This window comes from Triturus cristatus, chromosome 1_1 (assembly GCF_964204655.1).
Source record: "Triturus cristatus chromosome 1_1, aTriCri1.1, whole genome shotgun sequence".
Taxonomy (NCBI): domain Eukaryota; kingdom Metazoa; phylum Chordata; class Amphibia; order Caudata; family Salamandridae; genus Triturus; species Triturus cristatus.
In genome coordinates, this window is record NC_140579.1 from 691,897,581 (window position 1) to 691,910,310 (window position 12,730).

Sequence of the window (12,730 nt, forward strand, 5' to 3'; positions counted from 1 at the left end):
GAACCCCTACACTACACAAACACCACTGCACTACTCTAAACCCTAAAACACTTCCCCAAGCATGACCCCCTACACTACACAAACACCATGGTACTACCCTCATCCCTAAAACACTACCCCCAGCACGACACCCTTCACTACCCAAACACCACTGCACTACCCTAAACCCTAAAACACGACCCGATCACTACACAAACACCACTGTACTACAGTAAACCCTAAAACACTACCCCCAGCACGACCCCATGCACTACCCGAACACCACTGCACTACCCAAAACCCTAAAACACTACCCCCAGCATGACCAACTACACTACACAAACACTACTGCGCTACTCTAAAACCTAAATCTACCCCCAGCATGACCCCCTAAACTACAGAAACACAACTGTGCTACCCTAAACCCTAAAACACTATCCCAGCACGTCCCCTTACACTACCCGAACACGACTGCGCTACCCTAAGACACTTCCCCCAGCATGACCCATTATACTACACAAACATCACTGCACTACCCTAAACCCTAAATCACTACCCCCAGCATGACCCCTACACTACCCGAACACCACTGCACTACCCTAAACCCTAAATCTACCCCCGCACAAACCCCTACACTACCCAAACACCATTGCACTACTCTAAACATGAAAACACTACCCCCAGCTCCACCCCGTACACTACTCAAACACCACTGTACTACCCTAAACCCTAAAACACTACCGCCAGCTAGACCCCCTTCAGTACACAAACACCACTGCACTACCCTAAACCCTAAAACACTTCCCCAGCACGACCCCCTACACTACCCAAACACAACTGCCTTACCCAACACTCTAAAACACTACCCCAGCACGAACCCCTACAGTACACATATACCACTGCATTACCCTAAACCCTAAAACACTACCCCCAGCAGTACCCCCTACACTACCCAAACACAACTGCACTACGCTAAACCCTAAAACACTACCCCCAGCATGACCGCCTACACTACACAAGCACCACTGCACGACCCTACTGCACTAACCTAAACCCTAACACACTACCCTCAGCATGACCCCCTACACTACCCAAACACCACTGCACTGCCCTAAACCCTAAAACACCACCCTCGGCATGACCCCCTGCACTACCCAAACACCACTGCACTAGCCTAAACCCTAAAACATGACCCCCTACACTACTCAAACAACACTGCACTACCCTAAATACTAAAACACTACCCCAACACAACCCCCTACACTACCCGAACACCACTGCACTACCCTACATTTTAAAACACGACCCCTACACTAGACAAACACCACTGCTCTACCATAAACCCTAAATCTACCCCCAGCACTACCCCTTACACTACACAAACACCACTTCGCTACCCTAAACCTTAAAACACTACACCCAGCACGACCCAATACACTACCCAAACACCACTGCACTGCCCTAAACCCTAAAACACTACCCCCAGCACGAACCACTACACTACACAAACACCACTGCACTACCCTAAAACACTACCCCAAGCATGACCCCTACACTACACAAACACAACTGCACTACCCTAAATGCTAAAACACTACCCCCAGCATGACCCACTACACAAACACCGCTGCACTACCCTGAACCCTAAAACACTACCCCAGAACTAAACCCAATACTACACAAACACTACTGCACCACCCTAAACTTAAAACATGATTCCCTACACTACACAAACAACACTGCATTACCCTAAACACTAAAATACTACCCCCAGCACAACCCCCTACACTACCCAAACACCACTGACCTACCATTAACCCTAAAACACAACCCCCTACACTACACAAACACCACTGCTCTACCCTAAACCCTAAATCTACCTCCAGCATGACCCCCTACACAACACAAACACCACGTCACTACCCTAAACCCTAAAACAGTGCCCCCAGAACTACCCCCAATACTACACAAACACCACTGCACTACCCTAATCCCTAAAACACAACTCCAGCAGTACCCCCTACACTACCCAACACCACTGCACTACCCTAAACCCTAAAACACTACCCTCAGCATGACTCCCTACACTACACAAACACCACTGCACGACCCTACTGCACTAATCTAAACCCTAAAACACTACCCCAGCACGAACCCCTATACTACACAAACACCACAACACTGCCTTAAACCCTAAAACACTACCCCCAGCACGAACCACTACACTACAAAAACACCACTGCACTACCCTAAACCCTAAAACACTTCCCCCAGCATGAACCAATACACAAACACTGCTGCACTACACTGAACCCTAAAACACTACCCCCACAACTAACCCCTATACTACACAAACACTACTGCAATACCCTAAACCCTAAAACATGATTCCCTACACTACACAAACAACACTGCATTACCCTAAACACTAAAACTCTACCCCCAGCACAACCCCCTACACTACCCAAACACCACTGACCTAACCTTAACCCTAAAACACGACCCCCTACACTACACAAACACCACTGCTCTACCCTAAACCCTAAATCTACCCCCAGCATGACCCCCTACACAACACAAACACCACGTCACTACCATAAACCCTAAAACACTGCCCCATAACTACCCCCAATACTACACAAACACCACTGCACGACCCTACTGCACTAACCTAAACCCTAAAACACTACCCCCATCATGACCCCCTACACTACCCAAACACAACTGCACTACACAAAACCCTAAAAAACTACCCCCACCATGACCCCATACACTACAAAAACACCACTGCACGAACCTTTTTCACTAACCTAAACCCTAAAACACTACCCCCAGCATGACCCTCTACACTACCCAAACACCACTGCACTACCCTAAACCCTATAACACTACCCCCAGCAAGACTCCCTACACTACACAAACACCCCTGCACTGCCCTAAACTCTAAAACACTACCCCAGCATGAACCCCTATACTACACAAACACCACTACACTGCCCTAAACCCTAAAACACTACCCCAGCACGAACCACTACACTACACAAACACCACTGCACTCCCCTAAACCCTAAAACACTCCCCATAGCATGAACCACTACACAAACACCGCTGCACTACCCTGAACCCTAAAACACTACCCCCAGAACTAACCCCTATACTACACAATCACTACTGCACTACCCTAAACCCTAAAACATGATTCCCTACACTACACAAACAACACTGCATTACCCTAAACACTAAAACTCTACCCCCAGCACAACCCCCTACACTACCCAAACACCACTGACCTAACCTTAACCCTAAAACACGACCCCCTACACTACACAAACACCACTGCTCTAGCCTAAACCCTAAATCTACCCCCAGCATGACCCCCTACACAACACAAACACCATGTAACTACCCTAAACCCTAAAACACTGCCCCATAACTACCCCCAATACTACACAAACACCACTGCACTACCCTAATCCCTAAAACACAACCCCAGCAGTACCCCTACACTTCCCAACAGCACTGCACTTCCCTAAACCCTAAAACACTACCCTCAGCATGGCCCCTACACTACACAAACACCACTGCACGACCCAACTGCACTAACCTAAACCCTAAAGCACTACCCCCAGCATGACCCCCTACACTACCCAAACACCACTGCACTACACTAAACCCTAAAAAACTACCCCCAGCATGACCCCATACACTACACAAACACCACTGCATGAACCTGCTACACTAACCTAATCCCTAAAACACTACCCCCAGCATGACCCGCTACACTACCCAAACACCACTGCACTACCCTAAACCCTAAAACACTACCCCCAGCATGACCCCAGCACTACTTAAACACAACTGCACTACTGCAAACCCTAAAAGATGACCCTCTACACTACACAAACAACACTGCACTACCCTAAACCCCAAATCTACCCCCAGCACGACCCCCTACACTACCTAAACACCACTGCACTACCCTAAACCCTAAATAACTACCCCAGTACGACCCCCTACAATACACAAACACCACTGCACTACCCTAAACCCTAAATCCACCCCAGTACGACCCCCTACGCTACAGAAACACCACTGCACTACTCTAAACCCTACATCTACCCCCAGCATGACCCCTTACACTACCCAAACACCATTGAACTACCCAAAACGCTAAAACAATAACCCAGCACAACCCCCTACAATACCCAAACTACACTGCACTGTCCTAAACCCTAAAACAATACCCCTGCACGACCCCCTACACTACACAAACACCACTGTACTGCCCTAAACCCTAAAACACTACCCCCAGCACGACACCCTACACTACCCAAACATCACTGCACTGTCCTAAACCTAAAACACTACCCACAGCATGACCCCCTACACTACACAAACACCACTGCACTGCCCTAAACCCTAAAACACTACCAGCAGCATGACCCCCTACACTACCCAAACACCACTCCATTACCCAAAACCCTAAATCTACCCCCAGCATAACCCCCTACACTACACAAACACCACTGCACTACCCTAAACCCTAAAACACTACCCCCAGCACGACCCCCTACACTACACAAACACCACTGCACTACCCTAAATCCTAAATCTACCCCCAGCACTACCCCCTACACTACACAAACATCATTGCACTACCCTAAACCCCTAAACCCTAATTCTATCCCCAGCATGACCCCCTACACTACCCAAACACCACTGAACTACCCTAAATGCTAAAACACTCATCCAGCACAACCCCCTATAATACCCAAACACCACTGCGCTGCCCTAAACCCTAAAACAGTACCCCTTGCATGACCCCCTACACTACACAAACACCACTGCACTGCCCTAATCCCTAAAACACTTCCTCTAGCACGACCCCCAAACACTACCCAAACACCACTGCACTGCCCTAAACCTAAAACACAACCCTCAGCATGACCCCCTACACTACACAAACACCACTGAACTACCCTAAACCCTAAAACACGACCCCCTACACTACACAAACACCACTGCACTACCCTAAACCCTAAATCTACCCCCAGCACGACCCCCTACACTACCTAAACACCACTGCACTACCCTAAACCCTAAATACCTACACCCAGTATGACCCCCTATTCTACACAAACACCACTGCACTACCCTAAACCCTAAATCTACCCCAGTACAACACCCTACACTACAGAAACATCACTGCACTACCCTAAACCCTAAATTTACCCCCAGCATGACCCCCTACACTACCCAAATACCACTGAACTACCCTAAATGCTAAAACACTAACCCAGCACAACCCCCTACAATACCCAAACACCACTGCACTGCCCTAAACCCTAAAACAATAACCCTGCAAAACTCCCTACACTACACAAACACCACTGCACTGTCCTAAAACCTAAAACACTGCCCCCAGCACGACACCCTACACTACCCAAAAACCACTGCACTGCTCTAAAACTAAAACACTATTCCCAGCATGACCCCCTACACAACACAAACACCACTGCACTGCCCTAAACCCTAAAACACTACCTGCAGCATGACCCCCTACACTACCCAAACACCACTCCATTACCCAACACCCTAAATCTACCCCCAGCATGACCCCTATACTACACAAACACAACTGCACTACCCTAAACCCTAAAATACTACCCACAGAACGACCCCGTACAATACACAAACACCACTGCACTACCCTAAACCCTAAATCTACCCCCAGCACTACCCCTATACTACACAAACACCACTGCACTACCCTAAACCCTAAATCTATCCCCAGCATGACCCCCTACACTACCCAAACACCACTGAACTACCAGAATGCTAAAACACTAACCCAGCACAACCCCCTACAATACCCAAACATCACTGCACTGCCCTAAACCCTAAAACAATACCCCCTGCACGACCCCCTACACTACACAAACACCACTGCACTTCCCTAATGCCTAAAAGACAACCCCCAGCACAACCCCCAACACTACCCAAATACCACTGCACTGCCCTAAACCTAAAACACTACCCCCAGCATGACCCCCTACACTACAAAAACACCACTGCACTGCCCTAAACCCTAAAACACTACCCCCAGCATGACACCCTACACTACCCAAACACGACTCCATTACCCAAAACCCTAAATCTACCCCAGCATCACCCCCTACACTACACAAACACAACTGCACTACCCTAAACCCTAAACACTACCCCCAGAACGACCCCCTACAATACACAAACACCACTGAACTATCCTAAACCCTAAATCTACCCCCAGCACTACCTCCTACACTACACAAACACCACTGCACTACCCTAAACACTAAATCTATCCCCAGCATGACCCCCTACACTACCCAATCACGACTGTACTACCCTAAATGCTAAAACACTAACCCAGCACAACCCCCTACAATACCCAAACACCACTGCACTTCCCTAAACCCTAAAAAAATACCCCCTGCACGACCACCTACACTACACAAACACCACTGCATTGCCCTAATGCCTAAAAGACAACCCTCAGCACGACCCCCAACACTACCCAAACACCACTGCACTGCCCTAAACCTAAAACACTACTCCCAGCATGACCCCCTACACTACACAAATACCACTCCATTACCCTAAACACTAAATCTACCCCCAGCATGACCCCCTACACTACACAAACACCACTACACTACCCTAAACTCGAAAACACTACCCCCAGCTTGACCCCCTACACTACACAAACACCACTGCACTACCCTAAACGCTATAACACTACCCCCAGCAAGACCCCCCTACACTACACAAACACCACTGCACTACCCTAAACTCTAAAACACTACCCCAGCACGAACCCCTATACCTCACAAACACCACTGCACTGCCCTAAACCCTAAAACACTACCCCCAGCACGAACCACTACACTACACAAACACCACTGCACTACCCTAAAACACTACCCCAAGCATGACCCCTACACTACACAAACACAACTGCACTACCATAAATGCTAAAACACTACCCCCAGCATGACCCACTACACAAACACCGCTGCACTACCCTGAACCCTAAAACACTACCCCAGAACTAAACCCAATACTACACAAACACTACTGCACCACCCTAAACTTAAAACATGATTCCCTACACTACACAAACAACACTGCATTACCCTAAACACTAAAATACTACCCCCAGCACAACCCCCTACACTACCCAAACACCACTGACCTACCATTAACCCTAAAACACAACCCCCTACACTACACAAACACCACTGCTCTACCCTAAACCCTAAATCTACCTCCAGCATGACCCCCTACACAACACAAACACCACGTCACTACCCTAAACCCTAAAACAGTGCCCCCAGAACTACCCCCAATACTACACAAACACCACTGCACTACCCTAATCCCTAAAACACAACTCCAGCAGTACCCCCTACACTACCCAACACCACTGCACTACCCTAAACCCTAAAACACTACCCTCAGCATGACTCCCTACACTACACAAACACCACTGCACGACCCTACTGCACTAATCTAAACCCTAAAACACTACCCCCAGCAGGACCCCCTACACTACCCAAACACCACTGCAATACACTAAAACCTAAAAAACTACCCCCAGCATAACCCCCTTCACTACACAAACACCACTCCACGACCCTACTACACTAACCTAAACCCTGAAACACTACCCCCAGCATGAACCCCTACACTACCTAATCACCACTGCACTTCCCTAAACCCTAAAACACTACCCCCAGCATGACCCCTGCACTACCAAAACACCACTGCACTACTGTAAACCCTTAAAGATGACCCCCTACACTACACACACAACACTGCACTACCCTAAACACTAAAACACTACCCCCAGCACAATCCCCTACACTACCTAAACACCACTGCACTACCCTAAACCCTAAAACACGACCCCCTACACTACACAAACACCACTGCACAACCCTAAACCCTAAATCTACCCCCAGCACAACCCCCTACACTACCTAAACACCACTGCACTACCCTAAACCCTAAATAACTACCCCAATATGACCCCCTACACTAAACACAAACACCACTGCACTACACTAAACCCTAAATCTACCCCAATACGACCCCCTACACTACACAAAGAAGACTGCACTACTGTAAACACTAAAACACTACTCCCAGCCCAACCCCCTACACTACCCAAACACCACAGCACTACCCTAAACTCTAAAACATGACCCCCTACACTACACAAACACCACTTCACTACCCTAAACCCTAAAACACTACCTGCAGCATGACCCCCTACACTACCAAATCACCACTCCATGACCCTAAATCTATCCCCAGCATGACCCCCTACACTACACAAACACCAATGCACTACCCTAAACCCGAAACACTACCCCCCGCTTGAACCCCTACACTACACAAACACCACTGCACTGTTCTAAACCCTAAAACACTACCTGCAGCATGACCCCCTACACTACCAAAACACCACTCCATTACCATAAATCTACCCCAGCATGACCCCCTACACTACACAAACACCACTGCACTACCGTAAACCCGAAAACACTACCCCCAGCTTGACCCCCTACACGACACAAACACCACTGCAATACCCTAAACCCTAAAACACCACCCCCAGCAAGACACCCTACACTACACAAACATCACTGCACTACCCTAAACTCTAAATCCCTACCCCAGCACGAACCCCTATTCTACACAAATACCACTGCACTACCCTAAACCCTAAAACACTACCGCAAGCATGACCCCTACGCTACACAAACACAACTGCACTATCCTAAACGCTAAAAAACTACCCCCAGCACGACCAACTACACAAACACCACTGCACTACCCTAAACCCTAAAACACTACCTGCAGCAGGACCCCCTACACTACACAAACACCACTGCACTACCCTAAACCCTAAAACACTACTCCAGCACAAACCCCTATACTACACAAACACCACTGCACTGCCCTAAACCCTAAGTCACTACAACCAGCATGAACCCCTACACTACACAAACACCACTGCACTACTCTAAACCCTAAAACACTTCCCCAAGCATGACCCCCTACACTACACAAACACCATGGTACTACCCTCATCCCTAAAACACTACCCCCAGCACGACACCCTTCACTACCCAAACACCACTGCACTACCCTAAACCCTAAAACACGACCCGATCACTACACAAACACCACTGTACTACAGTAAACCCTAAAACACTACCCCCAGCACGACCCCATGCACTACCCGAACACCACTGCACTACCCAAAACCCTAAAACACTACCCCCAGCATGACCAACTACACTACACAAACACTACTGCGCTACTCTAAAACCTAAATCTACCCCCAGCATGACCCCCTAAACTACAGAAACACAACTGTGCTACCCTAAACCCTAAAACACTATCCCAGCACGTCCCCTTACACTACCCGAACACGACTGCGCTACCCTAAGACACTTCCCCCAGCATGACCCATTATACTACACAAACATCACTGCACTACCCTAAACCCTAAATCACTACCCCCAGCATGACCCCTACACTACCCGAACACCACTGCACTACCCTAAACCCTAAATCTACCCCCGCACAAACCCCTACACTACCCAAACACCATTGCACTACTCTAAACATGAAAACACTACCCCCAGCTCCACCCTGTACACTACTCAAACACCACTGTACTACCCTAAACCCTAAAACACTACCGCCAGCTAGACCCCCTTCAGTACACAAACACCACTGCACTACCCTAAACCCTAAAACACTTCCCCAGCACGACCCCCTACACTACCCAAACACAACTGCCTTACCCAACACTCTAAAACACTACCCCAGCACGAACCCCTACAGTACACATATACCACTGCATTACCCTAAACCCTAAAACACTACCCCCAGCAGTACCCCCTACACTACCCAAACACAACTGCACTACGCTAAACCCTAAAACACTACCCCCAGCATGACCGCCTACACTACACAAGCACCACTGCACGACCCTACTGCACTAACCTAAACCCTAACACACTACCCTCAGCATGACCCCCTACACTACCCAAACACCACTGCACTGCCCTAAACCCTAAAACACCACCCTCGGCATGACCCCCTGCACTACCCAAACACCACTGCACTAGCCTAAACCCTAAAACATGACCCCCTACACTACTCAAACAACACTGCACTACCCTAAATACTAAAACACTACCCCAACACAACCCCCTACACTACCCGAACACCACTGCACTACCCTACATTTTAAAACACGACCCCTACACTAGACAAACACCACTGCTCTACCATAAACCCTAAATCTACCCCCAGCACTACCCCTTACACTACACAAACACCACTTCGCTACCCTAAACCTTAAAACACTACACCCAGCACGACCCAATACACTACCCAAACACCACTGCACTGCCCTAAACCCTAAAACACTACCCCCAGCACGAACCACTACACTACACAAACACCACTGCACTACCCTAAAACACTACCCCAAGCATGACCCCTACACTACACAAACACAACTGCACTACCCTAAATGCTAAAACACTACCCCCAGCATGACCCACTACACAAACACCGCTGCACTACCCTGAACCCTAAAACACTACCCCAGAACTAAACCCAATACTACACAAACACTACTGCACCACCCTAAACTTAAAACATGATTCCCTACACTACACAAACAACACTGCATTACCCTAAACACTAAAATACTACCCCCAGCACAACCCCCTACACTACCCAAACACCACTGACCTACCATTAACCCTAAAACACAACCCCCTACACTACACAAACACCACTGCTCTACCCTAAACCCTAAATCTACCTCCAGCATGACCCCCTACACAACACAAACACCACGTCACTACCCTAAACCCTAAAACAGTGCCCCCAGAACTACCCCCAATACTACACAAACACCACTGCACTACCCTAATCCCTAAAACACAACTCCAGCAGTACCCCCTACACTACCCAACACCACTGCACTACCCTAAACCCTAAAACACTACCCTCAGCATGACTCCCTACACTACACAAACACCACTGCACGACCCTACTGCACTAATCTAAACCCTAAAACACTACCCCCAGCAGGACCCCCTACACTACCCAAACACCACTGCAATACACTAAAACCTAAAAAACTACCCCCAGCATAACCCCCTTCACTACACAAACACCACTCCACGACCCTACTACACTAACCTAAACCCTGAAACACTACCCCCAGCATGAACCCCTACACTACCTAATCACCACTGCACTTCCCTAAACCCTAAAACACTACCCCCAGCATGACCCCTGCACTACCAAAACACCACTGCACTACTGTAAACCCTTAAAGATGACCCCCTACACTACACACACAACACTGCACTACCCTAAACACTAAAACACTACCCCCAGCACAATCCCCTACACTACCTAAACACCACTGCACTACCCTAAACCCTAAAACACGACCCCCTACACTACACAAACACCACTGCACAACCCTAAACCCTAAATCTACCCCCAGCACAACCCCCTACACTACCTAAACACCACTGCACTACCCTAAACCCTAAATAACTACCCCAATATGACCCCCTACACTAAACACAAACACCACTGCACTACACTAAACCCTAAATCTACCCCAATACGACCCCCTACACTACACAAAGAACACTGCACTACTGTAAACACTAAAACACTACTCCCAGCCCAACCCCCTACACTACCCAAACACCACAGCACTACCCTAAACTCTAAAACATGACCCCCTACACTACACAAACACCACTTCACTACCCTAAACCCTAAAACACTACCTGCAGCATGACCCCCTACACTACCAAATCACCACTCCATGACCCTAAATCTATCCCCAGCATGACCCCCTACACTACACAAACACCAATGCACTACCCTAAACCCGAAACACTACCCCCCGCTTGAACCCCTACACTACACAAACACCACTGCACTGTTCTAAACCCTAAAACACTACCTGCAGCATGACCCCCTACACTACCAAAACACCACTCCATTACCATAAATCTACCCCAGCATGACCCCCTACACTACACAAACACCACTGCACTACCGTAAACCCGAAAACACTACCCCCAGCTTGACCCCCTACACGACACAAACACCACTGCAATACCCTAAACCCTAAAACACCACCCCCAGCAAGACACCCTACACTACACAAACATCACTGCACTACCCTAAACTCTAAATCCCTACCCCAGCACGAACCCCTATTCTACACAAATACCACTGCACTACCCTAAACCCTAAAACACTACCGCAAGCATGACCCCTACGCTACACAAACACAACTGCACTATCCTAAACGCTAAAAAACTACCCCCAGCACGACCAACTACACAAACACCACTGCACTACCCTAAACCCTAAAACACTACCTGCAGCAGGACCCCCTACACTACACAAACACCACTGCACTACCCTAAACCCTAAAACACTACTCCAGCACAAACCCCTATACTACACAAACACCACTGCACTGCCCTAAACCCTAAGTCACTACAACCAGCATGAACCCCTACACTACACAAACACCACTGCACTACTCTAAACCCTAAAACACTTCCCCAAGCATGACCCCCTACACTACACAAACACCATGGTACTACCCTCATCCCTAAAACACTACCCCCAGCACGAC